This window comes from Erinaceus europaeus, chromosome 12 (genome assembly GCF_950295315.1).
Source record: "Erinaceus europaeus chromosome 12, mEriEur2.1, whole genome shotgun sequence".
Lineage (NCBI taxonomy): Eukaryota > Metazoa > Chordata > Mammalia > Eulipotyphla > Erinaceidae > Erinaceus > Erinaceus europaeus.
The window spans coordinates 34026366-34032590 of NC_080173.1; the positions used below are offsets into that span (position 1 = coordinate 34026366).

A 6225-nucleotide genomic window follows, 5' to 3' on the forward strand; every position below is an offset into this window, starting at 1 on the left:
AAAAGCTTGGTGGAACTTTGATGGGTATCACATTAAATTTGTATATGGCTCTGGGGAGAATATTTGGTGATATTTATTCTTCCGATCCATGAGCATGGGGTGTCTTTCCATTTCTTGGTATCAGTTTCTATTTCCTTGAATAGTGACTCATAGTTTTCAGTATACAGGTCTTTCACTTCTTTGGCCAGGTTTATTCCTAGGTATTTTATTGATTTTGCTGCAACAGTGAATGGGAGTAATTTCTGGATGTCTTCCCTCCTCTCTCCATTTCTCTCTGTCCTATCCAACAACGACGACATCAATAACTACAACAATAAAAAACAAGGGCAACAAAAGGGAATAAATAAATAAGTAAAAAGGAAAAAAAAAGAAAGTATTTTGTGCTTTGACAATTATTTCTATTGTGTTTTACCTAAAAACATCTGTGTTCTTCCTGTTCCTTTTGATATGTTTATCAGTACTCTGCCTTGAGCTCTGATCACAGGCACACCTGACATTCTCCCACCTGGAGGTGGCTAAGTGCTCTCCCTCCAGATTCTTGAGATAAACTATAAAATGACTGAAGTTATTTTCTCTCAACCCTGAGAGCATCAAATCTCAGGGTCCTGGCATTTGGCTAAAGTTCTCTTTCCCCAGTATAAGCCATATCAAGCTAAGTAAGAAGGAGAACAAATACCAGATGATCTCACTTATGTGGGGATTTAAGAAACAAAGCAAGGAATCAGATAGGGTGAACCATATATACATCCTTGGTCTATGTCTGCAGAGCTTAGGTCATTGAGCAGAGAAGGGACAAGATTGGTAAGTGTTGGGGGTAGGGGAAGACCTAATACCTTGTAGTGGAGGGAGATGTCACTTTGGTGGTGGGTAAGATGTGCTAACAGATATTTTGGGAGGTGAAAACTAATCCTCAGACAACACCAGATTTGTAAAATATTTCAATTAAAAAAAAATTAGCAGCCCAGTAGGTGGTGCAGTGGATAAGCACATTCAACTCCTAAGCATGAGGTCAAGTTCTGATTTTGAGCCAAGGCATTGCATGTTCCAGAGTGATGCTCTGGTTCTTTCTCCTTCTTCTCACTTTCTCTTTCAAAAGTGAATACATAAATCTTAAAATAACTTAAGTATATTTCTTTTTTTAAAAAAATACTTTATTTATTTATGAGAAAGATAGGAGGAGAGAGAAAGAACCAAACATCACTCTGGCACATGTGCTGCTGGGGATCGAACTTGGGACTTCATGCTTGAGAGTCCAAAGCTTTATCACTGAGCCACCTCCTGGACAACATATATTTCCAATATTATTATAGCCATACTTTATTTTCATTAATATATGGTATATCATTTATCATCTTCTGTCATCGTGTGTGTGTGTGTGTGTGTGTGTGTGTGTGTGTGTGTGCGCGCGCGCTTAGTATTGAATCCAGGACATTAGCCAAAGTATATGGTGCTTAATCAGGTGCAACACCACTCTGTTTTTGTATTTACCATTTTTCCTGTTTGTTTTTTTTTTTAATATGGAACACTTCATGAATTTGCATGTCATCCTTCTACAGGGGCCATGCTAATCTTCTCTGTATTGTTCCAATTTTAGTATATGTAGTGCCAAAGTGAGCACAGTTTTTTTTTTTTTTTTTTTTTTTTTTTTTTTTTTTTTCTAGAGAGGAAGAGAGAGACCGACCACAACACCAAAGCTTCCTTCAGTGCAGTGAGAGCCAGGTTTGAACCTGGGTCACACACTTGACAAAGCAGCACACTATCCAAGTGAGCTATGTTTGTCAGCTCAAAACATTTTGTTTTTGCTTTTCAGATAGAGACAAAGAGAGACAGAGAGGGAGAGGGAGAACTAGAGAGACCCCAGATTGGTAGCTTCCTTCAATGTGGGTCAGCCTTAAATCTACTTATTACATTTGGCAAAGCAACACACTATTCAAGTGAACTATTTTACCAGGCTTTTTTTTTTTTTAAACTTCTTAAAGATTTTGTATCTTTTAATGTTTCCTTTTATCTCCCCTATTGGTTTATTAGTTAGTCTCTGAGGTATTTTATTTTGTTTTTCATTTGGGGGCTGGCTGTTTTTGTTTGACTTATTTGAAGACTATCTCCTTGCAATTTCCTGAGATAAACTGAAAAATAAGAAACAGACCAGTTTCCAAATTCCAAATGCACAGTGTCCTGGAGTCTAAAACATTACTGATAAAAATTGTTACAGAAGAATGTTAGCTTATGCCAGAGCACTTTAGTATTCCTGAATGATGAACATGATTTCTTTTTTCCTCCCACATGGGGATGTTCTCAGATTTAAGTCATTGTTCCTGCTTCTTTGATGTAGAAGATAGGGATCCAGGAAATGATGCTGACTGTTGTAGAGTAGACCATTGCCAGTCCTAGGCATGAACCAAAGGGTAGTGGTCACATTCTTCTTTTTACAAAAGGTAAGTGGGGAAATAAGTCACAATCCTGAACATGATCCCTGGCTTCATGCACTATTCCTACAGATTTCCTGGACTTTCTAATAGTTATTTATCAAAGTCTTATTTCTTTTTTTAATTTCGTTATTGGGGAACTAATGTTTTTCATTCGACAGTAAATAAAATAGCTTCTACATGCATAACATTTCGCAGATTTCCATATAACAATACAACCCCCACTAGGTCCTCTGTCATCCTTTTTGGACCTATCCACCTCACGCACCCCAGAGTCTTTTACTTTGGTGCAATACACCAATTGCAGTTCAGGTTCTATTTGTGTTTTCTCTTCTGATCTTGTTATTCAACTTCTGTCTGAGAGTGAGATCATCCCATATTCATCCATCTGTTTCTGACTTATTTCACTTAACATGAATTTTTCAAGCTCCATCCAAGATTGGCTGAAAATGGTGAAGTCACCATTTTTAATAGCTGAGTAGTATTTCATTATGTATTTATACCACAACTTGTTCAGCCACTCATCTGCTGTTAGACACCTGGATTGCTTCCAAGTTTTGGCTATTACAAATTTTGCTGCTAAGGCTGATCTTGGATGGACCTTGAAAAATTCATGTTAAGTGAAATAAGCCAGAAACAGAAGGATGACTATGGGATGATCTGGGAGTGTGATGCCTCCAGTTCTTTCTTCTCAAGACTGTTTTGGCAATTCTAGGTGTCTTCTGGTTCCAGATAAACATTTGTAGCATTTGTTCTATTCTCCCTAAAAATGTGGTTGGGATCTTGATGAGGATTGCATTAAATTTGTAGATGGCTCTGGGCAGTATATTCATTCTGATTATGTTAATTCTTCCAACACATGAGCATGGAATGTCTTTCCACTTCTTTGTGTCTTTTTCAGTTTCCTTGAGTAATGACTCATAATTTTCAGTATACAAGTTTTTCACTTCTTTGGTTAGGTTTATTCCTAGATAATTAAAATTTTTTAAAAATATTTATTTATTCCCTTTTATTGCCCTTGTTGTTTTATTGTTACAGTTATTATTGTTGTCATCATTGTTGGATAGGTCAGAGAGAATTGGATAGAGGAGGGGAAGACAGAGAGAGGGAGAGAAAGACAGACACCTGCAGACCTGCTTCACTGCCTGTGAAGCGACTCCCCTGCAGGTGGGGAGCTGGGGTCTCGAACCTGGATCCTTATGCTGGTCCTTGCACTTTGTGCCACCTGCACTTAACCCGCTGCGGTACCACCCAACTCCCATTACTTTTTTTGTTGCTATGGTAAAAGGAATTGATTTCTGGATTTCAATTTCTTCTAACTTAGTGTTTGCATAGAGGAATGCCACTGACCTTTGAATGTTAATTTTGTAGCCTGATACCTTACTGTATTGCCTGATGATATCCAAAAGTTTCTTGCTGGATTCCTTAGGTTTTTCTATGTATATTATTATGTCATCTGCAAATAGGCAGAGTTTGACTTCCTCACTTCCAATCTGTATCCCTTTAATTCCTTGCTCCTGCCTTGATTGCTATAGCAAGAACTTCCAACACTATATTGAATAATAATGATGAAAGTGGGCATCCCTGTCTAGTACCTGATCTGAGAGGAAATGCTTCCAGTTTTTCACCATTGAGTATGATGTTGGCTGTAGGTTTGCTATATATATATTCCATTATCTAGAGGAATTTTCCATTTTCCATCTATTCCCACTATTTGTAGTGTTTTGATCATAAAGGGATGTTGTATTTTTTCAAAGGCTGTCTATACATCTATTGATATGATCGTGTGGTTTTTGGTCTTGCTTTTATTGATGTGGTAGATCACAATTGATTTACATCTATTAAACCAACCTTGCATCCCTGGGATAAACCCCAGTTAGTCATGATGAACAATCTTTTGAATATACTGATATATCCGGTTGGTTATAATTTTGTTCAATATTTTAGCATCTATGTTCATCAGAGATATTGGTCTGTAGTTTTCTTTTTTGGTTGTGTCCCTGTCTGCTTTCGGTACCAAAGTGATGTTGGCTTCATAGAAGCTGGCAAGGAGTATTCCAGTGTCTTCAATCTTCTGGAAGACTTTTGAAAGAAAAAGTGTTAGTTCTTCTTTGAAGATTTTGTAGAGTTCATTTGTAAAACATCTGGTCCAGGACTTTTATTTTTGGGAAGGTTTTTGATAACTATTTCAATTTCATTAGCTGTGATGGGCCTGTTCATGTTATCCACTTCCTCTTTACTTAATTTTGGAAGTTTGTAGGTATCTAAAAAATTGTCCATTTCTTCCAGGTTCTCTAGCTTGGTGGCATAGAGTTGTTCATAGAAGCCTCGCATGATGTTGTTGAGCCAGATGTTGTTGTGCGCGGGCCGCAGAGATGAGAGAGAGGGGGTCTGGAGCGAAGAGGAAACACAAATCTTTATTTGCGCTGGCACCTCAGAGTTGGGTGCTAGAGAAGCAGGTTGGGCCACGTGGAGGTAACGAAAATGGCCGCCTCACACAGTAACCTTTCCTGCGTCTGAACACCGGAGTGAAGTGTCGGCAAGAGAGCGAGGTGCGGAAAACGAAGGGTTTTTATAGGAGTAGCTTTCACGAGAATGGGAAGGGGGAGGAGTAACCATAGCACTCCAGGATAGGATGATAACTCTCCTGAGAATGGGAGGGGGGAGGAGTGACCAAAGCACTCCAGATATCGCGAGGATATAGACAATGTCCTGAGGGCATAACATGGCGGAACAGGCACTCCCAGAATGTCCCAACTCTCACGGGAACTAGTAGCCTGAGGGGAAAACATGGCAGATGTGAATGCATCTGCACAATTTCCCAGCAGCATGATATGCTGAATTTCTGCTGTGTCTGTTGTGATATCTCCTCTTTCATTTATGATCCGATTTATTTAGGTCTTCTCCCTTTTTTATTTTGTGAGTCTGGCTAAAGGTTTGTTGATTTTGTTCACGCTTTCAAGGAACCAATATTTACTTTTGTTGATCTTGGTGACAGTTGATTCTTTTAACTGTTGCTTGTCTGAGAAGGTTTTTATGTCTCCATCTAGTCTGAATGATAGCCTAGCAGGATACAGTAGTCTTGGTTGAAAGCTTTTCTGATTGAGCACTTGATAGATACCTTGCCATTCTCTTCTGGCATGTAGTGTTTGTGTGGAGAAGTCTGCTGCTAATCTTATGCGTTTTCCTCTGTAGATAACTGTTTGTTTTTCTCTTGCAGCCTTCAGGATCCTTTCTTTATCCTTATTCCTTTCCATTCTCAATATGATGTGTCTTGGTGTCTTTCAGTCTGGGTTAATTCTGTTCGGGACCCCCTGGGCTTCTTGAACCTTATGTCTTTTTTTAATGTTTTTTAAAATATTTATTTATTTATTCATTCCTTTTTGTTGCCCTTGTTGTGTTATTGTTGTAGTTATTATTGTTGTTACTGATGTCATCATTCCTGGATAGGACAGAGAGAAATGGAGAGAGGAGGGGAAGACAGAGAGGGAGAGAGAAAGATTCCTACAGACCTGCTTCACTGCTTGTGAAGCGACTCCCCTGCAGGTTTGGAGCTAGGTGCTCGAACCAGGATCCTTATGTTGGTCTTTGTGCTTTGCACCACCTGCGCTTAATCCACTACCTTTAACTCCCCTACCTGTCTGTCTTTTATGTTGTCTAGATTAGAGAAGTTCTCAGCTATTATGGCCTGCAGAATGCTTTCTTCCCCTCCTTCTCTTTCTTCCTCTGGTAAGCAAATAATGTGTATATTATTTCTTTGAATTCATCTAATAGGTCTCTGTTATTGTTTTCAGTATCT

General features: G+C 38.8%; 1 non-coding gene across 1 annotated transcript; it reads right to left on the bottom strand.

Annotated features, from left to right (window-relative positions):
- Positions 1-1511: 1511 nt before the first annotated feature.
- Positions 1512-1618, bottom strand: LOC132542233 (U6 spliceosomal RNA). Its single transcript, XR_009553339.1, has one exon. It is a non-coding gene; the product is annotated as a U6 spliceosomal RNA (small nuclear RNA).
- Between the last annotated feature and the right edge of the window lie 4607 nt (positions 1619-6225).